Source organism: Crotalus tigris, unplaced genomic scaffold (genome assembly GCF_016545835.1).
Source record: "Crotalus tigris isolate CLP2741 ecotype Arizona unplaced genomic scaffold, ASM1654583v1 scf7180000024297.1652928, whole genome shotgun sequence".
Classification (NCBI taxonomy): domain Eukaryota; kingdom Metazoa; phylum Chordata; class Lepidosauria; order Squamata; family Viperidae; genus Crotalus; species Crotalus tigris.
The window spans coordinates 1,256,635-1,270,680 of record NW_024100470.1 but is presented as its reverse complement, the minus strand read 5'-3'; the positions used below and the strand labels follow the sequence as shown (position 1 = coordinate 1,270,680).

Here is a 14,046-nt window from a genome sequence, read left to right as displayed (position 1 = left end):
CTGGGTGGGCATAGCCGACTCAATGCCACTGACTCAGCATGGCCAAGTAGGCAGGGCCAGGTGGGTATCACACACACACACACCATTCCACATTGGGGACTTTTATCAACATCTGTGCTGGGAAGCTGCCAACTGCACCCGGGCTTGGGGAGAAGGACCTCCTGTTTGGTGTGCTGTGTTCTGATCACAAACCAGCAGGGAGTGGGTTGAGAGCAGGACACTTAAAGTTTTGGTCTGGAGAAAGTTTGTGAAGCGAAGTACTGTAAAAGCAACACTAAAGGGCAAAACGAGTAGTGAAGTCTCTACGTGTCTGCATTTGAGAATTGAAAATCTGTGCTGCAAAGGGGAGCCTCCAGCTTGCTAAGCAAAGTGGGAAAGGAAAAGAGTTTACAAAAGTCCCCAACCTCAGAATGATGTGTGTGTGTGTGTGTGTGTGTGTGTGTGTGTGTGTGTGTGTGAGCATGCAGCACACCAAAGGAAAGATTTTCTCTCAAAGCTCAGGCACAATTGGCAGCTTGCCAGCTCAAAGGTGGATAAAAGTCTCCAAGCCTAGAATGGTGTGTCTTAGCTAGTGTTAACGTTTCATTTCTGTCAGCTTTAGCTGATGAGAGGTTCTAGTTTCACTCCAACAAAACTAGAAAATGAAAGACCCCTAACTTTGATATGGAACACTAAGAAATACCTTGTATTTTTGTTTATTTATTTCTAAATAAATAGGAAATACATTTTGGGGGGCTTTTTGCTAATCCAAGAAACATGGATGAAGATGGCCTTTGATGAAAGATATCATATATATTACTGTGACATGTCATAGAACCTATAATCCTGAACAGGTAGTTATTTTTCAGGCAATTATCAAATTAACCCCAATTATTTTCCTTACATCTTCATGTCTCAAAGAAGTTTTGTTAATCACCAGCAAAACTAAAACCCAAGACAGAAGCACCTTGTCATTATTTGCTCTATAAGGTAAAGAAGCAGAATATATTTGATGGTGTTCTTAATGCTCTTGGTTGGTGCTGTAACCAAGCAAGTGGTCATTCAAGTTAGGCTGTGCTATTCAGCCGATAATCTATTGCAAGAAAAAAATAGGGAAATGAAAGACTGCAACCACGGAATTCTATTATGCAAATTAATGAAGCTTTTTGTGTTTGTCTTAATGCTGTCGTTTAGGGCAGTTTCAGAGATTCCTAACATGAATTGCATTGTTGGTGATCCTGTTCCAATTCTTCATAAATACTATCAATCAGGAGATGTCATTATTGCTGGTATTTTGTCTCAAATCTATATATTTTCAAACACAATACACTTTCATGAAAAACCTTCCACTGACCTTTTCTATAATGCTGAGTAAGATACTCATGAATCTAAAAATTATTCAGAACTGAGTTTGATGTCTGGTGCTGGGTCTGTATTGTATTATCCCTTTTTCAATGAAGACTAAAATAGTTCAAAGATGTCTTGGATGTCAAAGGCCATTAATAATGCATTGGAAATCAACAGTTTTATTTAATCTCATTCATATGGATAAGTTAATGATTTTGAGTTCATGGTTTTGGCAGATCAAATTCTCAGTTAATTCTGTGGAAGAGGTTTAATGTTTTTTATGTATCTACTTTTCTGCAGTTTATTAATTAACTTATCTGTAAATTATTTTGGAGGAAGTGTTACGAATCCTACATAATAAAATATTGTTTTATGTTATATTTGTAGCTTGTTACATGAGGATGAGATGCTGATGAAATATTTACTTTTAATAAAGTTTCACAAAGTATAATCATAAATCCATTTGCTAAATTTCTTGATTAAAATCTTTTTTACAAAATTTTTGTTTTGTTTTGTTTTTACTAAAGAAATATTCAAGATTCCCCTATTCCTTAAACAGAATTCAGTGGCATGGCAAAATAAATTTGTTTTGAGTATTACTTCTGAGTTGTTGATTTTTTAAAAAAACAAACATGTTTTTTGAGTTACAAAATGCCTTTATGTAATGGAAAATAAGAATTTCCCCATTTTTAAAAAAATATCTATTCATTTATACTGAGAGTTAAAGCTTTTCTAATTTTCACTGTTTCTAAATTAAATATCAACAGCGGAACTGATTACCAGTATGCTATTATGAATAACTGAAGTTTTGATTTCCCAGAACTTCAGTTATTCATAATAATATATTGCTTAGTTATTTTAGTCTTGCAAGACGTCTGTGGACAGGAAAAACCTTGTTGAGCTGTAATTTTGATTCAGTGTTATCTGATCAATGCACTCTCATCTGATGGTAGGTTTAAGTACAATATATTTAAAGCTACTTTTCTGAAACCAATTTGCTCAAATGAGCATTTCATTTCATTTCAGGATGGTGACTCAGCTTTACCAACACATTTTGTCTTTGGCATTTGCTATAAAGGAGATCAATGAAAATCCCCAGATTTTGCCCAACCTCACTCTGGGCTCCCATATCTACAACAGCAATTTTATTGCAAGCTGGACATATCATGCTTCAATGGAACTCTTCTCAACACAAGGCAAGTTAATCCCTAACTACAAGTGTGAAACAGAAAACAATCTAGTGTCAGTCATTGGAGGACCTAATTCCGAAGTCTGTATCCACATGGCAGCTATCCTGTCTATTTATAAGATTCCACAAGTAAGAGTTTTCTCCCAGGTTTTAAATCTATATCTGTCTGTCTGTCTGTCTGTCTATCTGTCTGACTGTCTGTCATTTAAGTTTAATGTTTCTCTCTTTGGGAACAAATTTAAAAAAATATACAGCAATACTCTTTCCTTTTACTATGAACTGCTAATGAAAGCCTGTAAAGAACACAGATTTCCCTTTAGTGAGAAATAAATAAATATGTAAAATAGGAGGGGAACAGTTTTGTTTTGATGTTCCAACATGCAAACAAAACCATTTGCATTATTTATTTTCACCCCATGCAATGCTATACTGACTGAACTCATCCCAAATCACTTTCATTTTTATTTGAATTCAGTCTGCTGGAGATTCTTTGTTCATCTTTTTCAAAAGCATTTTTTCACATTTCTATTGTATCTTTTTATTGTTACATAGCAAGGCATCTGCTTTTCAGCACGTTCAGTCTACAAGATTAGGGAACTTGACTTTATAAACTCCTTCATGTAAGAAAGAAATGATATTTAACTCACACGTGGAAAAGGATGTGAATTAATAATCTAGTTATTAATTCTCTAACACAATTTTTGTTTATGTACTACAGTTCACTTATGGCTCTGCTTCTGAGATGAATAGGAAAACTCAAGCTGTTTTCTATCACCAGATGTTTCCAGATGTACACAGACAATATAATGGGATTCTCCAGTTACTATTACATTTCCAGTGGACATGGATTGGGATACTATACGACAATGATAACAATGGAGAGAGATTTGTCCAGGATGCTCTTCCTGCATTTTCTCAGAAAGGAATCTGCTTTGATTATATAGAAAGTTTCCCATTAATTACATCAGTTAATGACATTGATAAGATGGTGACAGAGGGAATAAATCTGTATAATTCTATAATTAAAAGCATTGCAAATGTATCCATTGTTTATGGTGAAATTGAGACCATGATATTTTTCAGAATGTGTTCCACATTGTCAAAATATGAGGATGTATCAATTATGGCAAAAGGAAGGGTTTACATTATGACAGCTCAAATGGAATTCACATCGTTCCCCTTTCAAAGGAATGAAGACATAGACTTGCTTCATGGTGCTCTGTCCTTGGCAATTCATTCAAAGGAGGTCCCAAGATTCACTGACTTACTTCAGTTGGTAAATGCTATCTTTGTATTAGAAGATGGCTTCATTCAGGGTTTTTGGGAAGAGGCCTTTGGATGTTTCTTTCCTGAGTCCATGGTGGACAGGGAAGGAAGGGTCTCCTGCAGTGGTGAGGAGAAACTGGTGAATCTCCCAGCATCTATTTTTGAAATGAGCATGACTTCCCATAGCTATAGCATCTACAATGCAGTCTATGCTGTGGCATATGCTTTGCACAACATGCTTTCATTTCAATTGAGAAAAACAGAGAGTGTACATGAAGCAATCCACAGCTTGCTGGCTCAACATCTATGGAAGGTAATGTCTTGGACAAACTGATTTCCATTAGGTCAGTGTGTCTCATGGGTGACATTCTATAACAAACATAAAATATTGTTTGTGTTATATTTCCTTTGTGACAGGAACCATTTTTAAGCACCTCATATGGTTTAAAATTTCAAAAGTATATATGGGCTGAGTGGGAAGGGGAACAAATGTGGTGCAAATATTCAGAGGCAAGTTGGTCTACTTTATAGCAATTGCTGGTGAAACATCAGGAAATCTGTTGTCTGGACCATGTCACCAATCGCTGAAACCCAATATTACCTAATAAATACATTTTTATTTAACTTTTCCATGACTGTTCCAGGGAGAGTGTACTAGTGATTTTTGTAGGTTCCAAAAAACTTCAGCTTTACATTTAGAAATATGTTGGATCAGTTGTGGAAAGACTGATGAGTGGCATGATGGCCTTGAAAGGGTGAGAGTTCAATCCTAGGGAGCAGCAGATGTTTCTCTCCTAGGGCAAACACACACACACACACACACACACACTCACACACACACACACTCTCTCTCACACACACACACACAATCTGCTGTGAACTCCATGTGGTGTCAGGAAGGGCATCCAACCTATAAATGCTCAGTTCTACACAGAATTAAGAAGATCACAACAGATGGGGACAGCAGCCAAGAAAATAGAAGATGCTTCCTCCTGGGGAGGAAAGCTATGGCAAATCTAGACAGCATATTAAAAAACAGAAACATCACTATGCCAAGAAAAGTACGTATAGTCAAGGCCATCGTTTTCCCAGTGGCAATGTATGGCTGTGAAAGTTGGACCATAAGAAAGGCTGAGCAGCAAAGAATTGAGGCCTTTGAATTATGGTGCTGGAGAAGACTCCTGTGAGTCCCCTGGACTGCAAGGCAATCAAACCAGTCAGTCCTAGAGGAGATCAACTCTGACTGCTCTTTAGAAGGCCAGATCCTGAAGTTGAAACTCAAATACTTTGGCCACCTAATGAGAAGGAAGGACTCATAGGAGAAGAGCCTAATGCTGGGAAAGATGGAGGGCAATAGAAGGAGATGACAGAAAATGAGGTGGCTGGATGAAGTCACTGAAGCAGTAGGTGTGAGCTTAAATGGACTCCATAAGATGGTAGAGGGCAGGAAGGCCTGGAGGAACATTTTCCATGGGGTTGCGATGGGTCAGACATGACTTCCCAACTAACAACAATAAAGCAGGGGTGTCAAACTGCTGGCCCATGGGTCAGTTGCATCATGCAGAGACCATGCCCACCGCAGCTCCAGCAATGTAAAAAAAAGTTGCAATATGTCACAACACATCACGTGACATGGCAAGTTTGACACTTATGGATTATAGGGTTGTAAAACAGGAATTGTAGAAATATAGTCACTTATACAGCTTCACTGAAAGCTCTGATAGGCTATTTGCCTGAGGGTTTCTATGAAGAGATCTAACCATACAGGCACAATTCACATCTAATTAGGGATATGCATGTGATTGCATAGCAACATGTATCAAGCAAACAAAAATTTTTGGCCTTCTCAAAAATGTATTCATCCTGGACTTCCAGTTCTAGATTGCGGTGACTGCAGCTGGTTGGAGAGACTGCTCTCTTCACCGGCTGCTTTCTCCCTGCCGGTAGACTCTTAATTGGGTTGAAAAATCACCCTGGAGGGGCGACTACAGTTGAGGAGGCCCTTGTTGATGTGGAAGGGCAGCTCCTTCCGTGATCTGAGAATGCTCCTTAGGGCTGACGAAGGAAAGATCCGCCAGTAAAATGGCCGATCACTTTGCTGCTGTAACCAGAAGTCAGAAGAACATCTTAGTGCAGTGGTTCTCAACCTGTGGGTCAGGACCCCATTTGGGGTCGAACGACCATTTCATGGGGGTCGCCAAACAACGCAGTCCGCTATTTTCCCCCTTTTCCTTACCTGTGCTACTCCCTTTTATTCTATTGGCTTTTGAAAGCCAATAGAATAGACTCTCTTGAATAGAGTCTAATTCTATTAGCTTTCAAAAGCCAATAGGAATTGTCCAGGCTGTCCCTGCCCTGCTGAGCCTGCCAAAAGTCTCATTCTGCAAATGGTGCTGTACCAGTTGAGTAGTCCTCGACTTACAACCAGTTGAGTAGTCCTCAACTTACAACCGGTTGGGGGTCGTGGCATTAAAAAGGTTGAGAACCACTGTCTTAGTGTATGAACCACTGTGGTTTATCTGGATGAGATTTTTTTTCCTCTCTTAGTCCTCTTTTCTTTTTTGCTTCCTGTAAAAAGCATTCTTGGAACTATTTCCCTGCTTTAAGAAAGCAGCATTTGTGAGTGTGGGAAAAGAAGCTTAAATGGACTGAAAGTTAATTTTAATTGAGTATTCTTTACTTTTCCATCTACTTTGGGGTCTTGAAAAAATTTCTATTTTTGAACTTATTACTGGATTTAGTTTACATGTGAAGAATATTTTTTTTTTCCTTTTCTGATCTTGCTAAGTTATTTTTGGTGTCTGGGAAGAAATTTCACAGTCTACTGAGGACACCTTGTGGAGAAAGTTAAAATTGAAAGTGTCTTTTTCCCTGTTTGATGTTGAGACTGGCTTGACCTTCAGATCATCATAAAAGGGAAAACACAACGAAATTCAACAGTTGTATCTGTGGGGGTGGACACTGGTTAAATGCTTTTTGAATACTGCCTCCACTAAAAGATAACAGGACTGTTTCTAATAACTATTGAAATGGAGAAACTCTATTCACAACTTGACTGTAAACTTATATTGGAAAAAATTTATGAAGCCACTGAGCAGATACGTCTACAAATAAAAGAGAGTACTACAGAAATAAAAAATAGAAATTTTACTTTGAACCTACAAACTGACCTCCAGATCTTATCTGAATATTCTACAGATCAAAAAAACAATAGAAGCAGAACCAATCAACATTAAAGAAGATTCTACTTCATTTTATACACAACCTAATGAGATTTCTGATGAACAAAAAATGACTGTAATTAAATCACTTACAATCTTAAAACCAACAGAAATGGTTATATAAATACAACTAATTGAGAACCATGATAACTTGCATAATCATCTACTAATTACAAAATTGGAAATAATTGAGTGTTCTATTCAACCGATCCAAATGTCGAGATTTGAATCTCTAAAACAATAAGGGACTATCTACAAAGGAGTCAGGTCTCCAAAACAGAGGAGGGGATGCTCTTTCTTGACACAAATGATACTACAAGGCACAAAGAAAGACTTATTTGTTGATATTGAGGCTCTGTTATGGAAACCTACTTGGCATAAAAAGAAAGCTAGAATAAGATTTAAGAGTGTGATCTAAAACTCTACATAATGGGTTAAAAAGGCTTTTTATATATGGATTGATTCAAGGTTTAAGATGGGTGAATAAGACGTTAGATTGAATAAAGATTAACTAAATATTTCAACTTAGTAAGAAGATGTTTGTTTGTGTATTAACATATTTGTTGTGGATATAGCAATTTGGGGTGAGAGTTAAAGGAGTTTGATATAGATATTGATTGATTGATAGATTATAGATTTTAAAAATAGAGTAGAAATGTATTTTTGGGAATAATATTTTTTTGTTAGAAAGGATAGTTATTTGGTAATGAAATAAGAATAAGAGAGATTTTTGAAAAAAGAAGAAATGATATTAATAAATGATTAATGACTATGTTAAGGAAAAAGGGAATGGACAGACACCTGAAGTGTTAATAAAATTTTTATGGTAGTGAAACAGAATATCGTAACTGAAAATAGTAAAGCTTAATACAGGATTTGGATTCATATAGATGAAATGTTGTTGATGATTGTTTTGATTGACTTAACTGTATTGAAATACATTAATTTGAATACAATATACTATTTGAGGGAATAGAGGGGGACATTTTAATGATCTAATTTGAATTACATATGTATGATTTTGCTCTTGGATCATTGATTACCCTGTCATCACGTTGTTTCCTAAGCACTTGTTTGTAAAAAGAAAAAATAAATAAACTTGTTCTAAAAATAAAAAATAAAAATGTATTCATCCTAATTTCTCCTTTTTCTCGAGAACACTATTCTAATTCCTCTTTTCTGCCTGTCTCTGTTATACATGAAGTAAACCTAAATGGAAAAGAGCAATGTTGATAAATATACCCTGATGAATTGCATCTCATATCCCCTCTTCAGCTCAACCACTTTGTGAAAATCATCTCATTTAACAACAGTGTTGGAGAAACTGTTTTCTTCAATGAAAATGGAGAAATGGAAACTGGATTTGATATTATCAACTGGGTAACATTCCCCAACCTTTCCTTCCTTAGAGTCAAAGTTGGAGACATACAACCCTTGTCTCTCAAAGAAAAAATGTTTACTATTTCAGAGGAAACCATAATCTGGCCAAAGTGGTTTAAACAGGTAGGTTTTGTAACTCTTTGAGTTGTATTTGAGAGTTATAAAGCTTTAAGAAAATGATTTGTTGAAGTAACTGTTCATCAACTACATGAGAAAGTTGTCTGAAAATATAATTTTTCTCCTCCAGTTCTCTACTATAGGAGAAAGAATCCAACAAAACACAACATGTTCAAATATTTCCTTTTACACAGAGTATCAATATGTTGTTGTTGTTGTTGTTAATTGCGAAGTCGTGTCCGACCCATCGCGACCCCATGGACAACGTTCCTCCAGGTCTTCCTGTCCTCTACCATCTTCTGGAGTCCATTTAGATTCACACCTACTGCTTCAGTGACTCCCTCCAGCCATCTCATTCTCTGTCGTCCCCTTCTTCTATTGCCCTCAATCTTTCCCAGCATTAGGCTCTTCTCCAGTGAGTCCTTCCTTCTCATTAGGTGGCCAAAGTACTTGAGTTTCAACTTCAGGATCTGGCCTTCTAAAAAGCAGTCGGGGTTGATCTCTTCTAGGACTGACCGGTTTGAACGCCTTGCAGTCCAAGGGACTCGCAGGAGTCTTCTCCAGCACCATAGTTCAAAGGCTTCAATTCTTTTGCGCTCAGCCATTCTTATGGTCCAACTTTCATAGCCATACATTGCAACTGGGAAAACCATGGCCTGGACTATACGCACTTTTGTTGGCAGGGTGATGTCTCTGCTTTTTAGTATGCTGTCTAGATTTGCCATAGCTTTCCTCCCCAGGAGCCAGCGTCTTTTAATTTCTTGGCTACAGTCTCCATCTGAGGTGATCCTGGAGCCCAGGAAAATAAAATCTGTCACTACCTCCATTTCTTCCCCATCTATTTGCCAGGAATTGAGAGGGCCGGATGCCATGATTTTGGTTTTCTTAATGTTGAGTTTCAAGCCAACTTTTGCACTCTCCTTCTTCACCCGCATCAAGAGGCTCTTTAGTTCCTCTTCACTTTCTGCCATTAGAGTGGTGTCATCTGCATATCTTAGGTTGTTGATATTTCTCCCGGCAATCTTAATTCCAACTTTTGTTTCATCTAGCCCTGCCTTTCTCATGATGTGCTCTGCATATACGTTAAATAGGCAGGGCGACAGTATACAGCCTTGCCGGACTCCTTTTCCAATTTTGAACCAATCAGTGGTTCCGTGTTCGGTTCTCACTGTTGCTTCTTGATCCGCATATAGGTTTCTTAAGAGACAAATGAGATGGTCTGGTACTCCCATCTCTTTAAGAACTTGCCACAATTTGTTGTGATCCACACAATCAAAGGCTTTAGCATAGTCAATTAAGCAGAAGTAGATGTTTTTCTGGAACTCCCTAGCTTTCTCCATGATCCAGCGTATGTTGGCAATTTGATCTCTAGTTCCTCTGCCTCTTCGAAATCCTGCCTGTACTTCTGGAAGTTCTCGATCCACATACTGCTGGAGTCTAGCTTGTAGGATTTTAAGCATAACTTTACTTGCATGTGAAATGAGTGCAATGGTGCAATAGTTTGAACATTCTTTGGCATTGCCTTTCTTTGGAATTGGAATGTACACTGACCTTTTCCAATCCTGTGGCCACTGTTGAGTTTTCCAAATTTGCTGGCAAATTGAATGTAGCACTTTTACTGCATTGTCTTTTAAGATTTTGAATAGCTCAGCTGGAATACTGTCGCCTCCACTAGCTTTGTTGTTGCTCAGATTTTCTAAGGCCCATTTCACTTCACATTCTAGGATGTCTGGTTCGAGGTCAATGATCATCTCATTGTGATTATCTGGGATGTTAAGCTCATTCTTGTATAGTTCTTCTGTGTAGTTTTGCCATCTCTTCTGCCTCTGTTAGGTCTCTGCCATTTTGGTCCTTTATCATGCCCATCTTTGCATGAAACGTTCCCTTCATATCTCCAATTTTCTTGAAGAGATCTCTGGTCCTCCCTATTCTGTTGTTTTCTTCTATTTCTTTGCACTGTTCATTTAAGAAGGCATTCTTATCTCTTCTAGCTACTCTCTGGAATTCTGCATTCAATTGGGTGTATCTTTCTCTTTCTCCTTTGCCTTTCGCTTCCCTTCTTTCCTCAGCTATTTGCAAAGCTTCCTCAGACAGCCATTTTGCTTTCTTGCATTTCTTTTTCTTTGGGATGGTTTTAGTTGCTACCTCTTGTACAATGTTGCGAACTTCCATCCATAGTTCTTCAGGCACTCTGTCTATCAGATCTAATTCCTTAAATCTATTTGTCACCTCTACTGTATATTCATTAGGAATATGATTTAGTTCATACCTGAGTGGCCTAGTGCTTTTCCCTACTTTTTTCAATTTAAGCCTAAATTTTGCAACGAGAAGCTCATGATCTGAGCCACAGTCAGCTCCTGGTCTTGTTTTTACTGACTGTATAGAGCTTCTCCATCTTTGGCTGCAGAGCACATAGTCAATCTGATTTCTATGTTGACCGTCTGGTGATGTCCATGTGTAGAGCCGTCTCTTGGGTTGTTGGAAAAGAGTGTTTGTTATGACCATCGTATTCTCTTGACAAAATTCTATTAGCCTGTGCCCTGCTTCATTTTGTACTCCAAGGCCAAACTTGCCTGTTATTCCGGTTATCTTTTGGCTTCCTACCTTAGCATTCCAATCCCCCATGATGATAAGGACATCATTTTTTGGTGTTAATTCTATAAGGTGCTGTAGGGCTTCATAGAACCGGTCAATTTCATCCTCTTCAGCACCAGTGGTTGGGGCATAGATTTGGACTACTGTGATATTGAATGGTTTGCCTTGGATTCGAATTGAGATCATTCTGTCATTTTGGGGATTGTATCCCAGTATTGCTTTTCCTATTCTTTTATTGACTATGAAGGCTACTCCATTTCTTCTGAGGGATTCTTGCCCACAGTAGTATACCTGATGGTCATCTGAGTTAAATTCACCCATTCCTGTCCATTTTAGTTTGCTGATTCCTAAGATGTCGATGTTCAGTCTTGTCATCTCTTTTTTGACTACGTCTAGCTTGCCTTGATTCATGGATCTTACATTCCAGGTTCCTATGGAGAAAAAATCTTTACAGCATCGGACTTTCCTTTCACCACCAGATATATCCACAGCTGAGCGTCCTTTCGGCTTTGGCCCAGTCGCTTCATTCTTTCTGGCGCTACTAGTACTAGCCCTCTGCTCTTCCCCAGTAGCATATTGGACACCTTCCGACCTGAGGGGCTCATCTTCCAGCGTCATATCTTTTTTTCCTTTTAGTACTGTCCATGGGGTTTTCATGGCAAAGATACTGGAGTGGTTTGCCATTTCCTTCTCCAGTGGATCACATTTTGTCAGAACTCTCTGCTATAACCTGTCCGTCTTGGGTGGCCCTGCACGGCTTAGCTTATAGCTTCATTGAGTTACGCAAGCCCCTTCGCCACGACAAGGCAATAATCCATAAAGGGGAGTATCAATATACAGTAATCATATATTTCAGGACCAGCATGTTACCTCTTCATGCTTAATGTGTCTATGTGTGAATGTCATGTTTATTCAATTGCATTCATTTATACCATGGTTTCCATCCAAAATCATGACTATATATATTTGAGAGGTATATTCATTCGTTGGAGTTATTATTTACAATTGAAATATTTTTAATTGTAAACTTATAAGAGGAAAATCAATAATAAAATATCACTGAGAAATGCTAGTGAATTCAAAATATGACATTTAAATAGCATTTGATTGGTGCAGATATACATCAAGTTACTTTTTAAAAAAATGTGGCTCATCTGAATTCATTCTGAATAATTCATCTGTACAAGTACAGGACACTATGGTTAATTGTAGATATGCACATTTGCAGAATGGAAAACTTCTTTCTTTTATCTGTAGACAAAGCCTCTTTCTCTTTGCAATGGCAATTGTCATCCAGGTTACAGGAACGCCAAAAAGGAAGGGAAACCATTTTGCTGCTATGATTGTCTTCCTTGTCCAGGAGGAAAGATTTCTAATCGGAAGGGTAAGTGATAACTTATAGAGGAATATTTGTTCACTTGTTGTCTGTGGTACTCAGGTTTATTAAATAATTGATTTAATTGTATAGACACCCAACTCAACCAAGTGGAAGGCTTACAACTGTAAAATTATAAAATAATTTAAATAATTTAGAAAATATTAAAACAATAAAAGCATCCCTAAGATAAATAAGTAAGGAATGGGTGCATCATCAGTAGGTGTGCAAAGGCTCTCCTAGCCACAACTACCACCTGTTGGTTGTCCATCATGCAATTGTCTATATGGATAAATAGCTAACCAGATTTCATTATTTCAGTATCATTTTCATGAAAGTTGTTGATAGAATAGAAGCCTGTTTCTCTTTCCCTGCAGATATGGACAACTGCTTTCAATGTCCACAAGATCATTATCCAAATGAGGAACAAAACTTCTGCCTTCCCAAATCTGTAACATTTTTGTCCTATGAAGAAACACTGGGGAATATTTTTATCAGCTTTATTATTACTTTTTCTATCATCACTATTTTGCTGCTCTGGCTTTTCATTAAACACCATGATATCCCTATTGTGAAAGCCAACAATGAGACCCTCACCTACATTCTTCTCATCTCCCTCCTGCTCTCATTTCTCTGTGTTTTGCTTTTTATTGGTCGGCCTCATCAATGGACATGTCTTCTTCGGCAAGTTACTTTTGGCATCATATTCTCTGTGGCAGTTTCTAGCATTTTGGCAAAGACTATCGTTGTAATTCTAGCTTTCATGGCTACCAAGCCAGGGTCCAGAATTAGAAAATGGATGGGGAACAGACTGGCTGTTTCTATGGTTCTTTCCTGTTCCTTTGTTCAAACCATTATTTGTATTGTATGGCTATCAACCTCTCCCCCATTCCTAGATGCTGACATGTATTCCATGCCAAAGGAAATTGTACTGATATGTAAGGAAGGGACAGCTGTCATGTTCTACTGTGTCCTTGGTTTTATGGGTTTCTTGGCAATTATCAGCTTCATAGTGGCTTTCCTGGTCAGGAAGTTGCCAGATACATTTAATGAAGCCAAATTTATCACTTTCAGCATGTTGGTCTTTTGCAGCGTCTGGCTGTCCTTTGTTCCAACGTATTTGAGCACAAAGGGGAAATATATGGTGGCTGTAGAGATCTTCTCCATTTTGTGTTCCAGTGGGGAGTTACTGGCTTTCATCTTCTTCCCAAAACGTTATATTATTCTGGTGAGACCTGATTTAAATAACAAGAAATATCTAAGAAGGGGGAAAAACTAAAGAATTTAACGTTAGCCATAAGTAAAACAGTTTACGTTAAAAATATTTCTTTTTCAAGTAACCATCTTGTATTTTGTAAGGCTGTGTTCTCATTATATAATTTCTCTCCCCTATAATTTCAGTTAATTACCTGAAAAGCAAACAACAGTATGTCTGTGGGATTTTTGTTCAGTTCTTGAAATGTCTGCTGATCAAAAGCCTGTACCTGTAAGAAGATAATATCTCTTTTATCTTCAGTTGAAATGTCATTTATTCATTCATTTTTCATTTATTTATTGAAGCAGCGACACTATAGCAA

At 37.7% G+C, this 14,046-nt stretch overlaps 1 pseudogene; it reads left to right on the top strand.

The window, feature by feature from the left end:
* Nucleotides 1–38: 38 nt before the first annotated feature.
* LOC120299471 lies at nt 39–13,731 on the top strand (annotated as a pseudogene).
* The last annotated feature ends 315 nt before the right edge of the window (nt 13,732–14,046 follow it).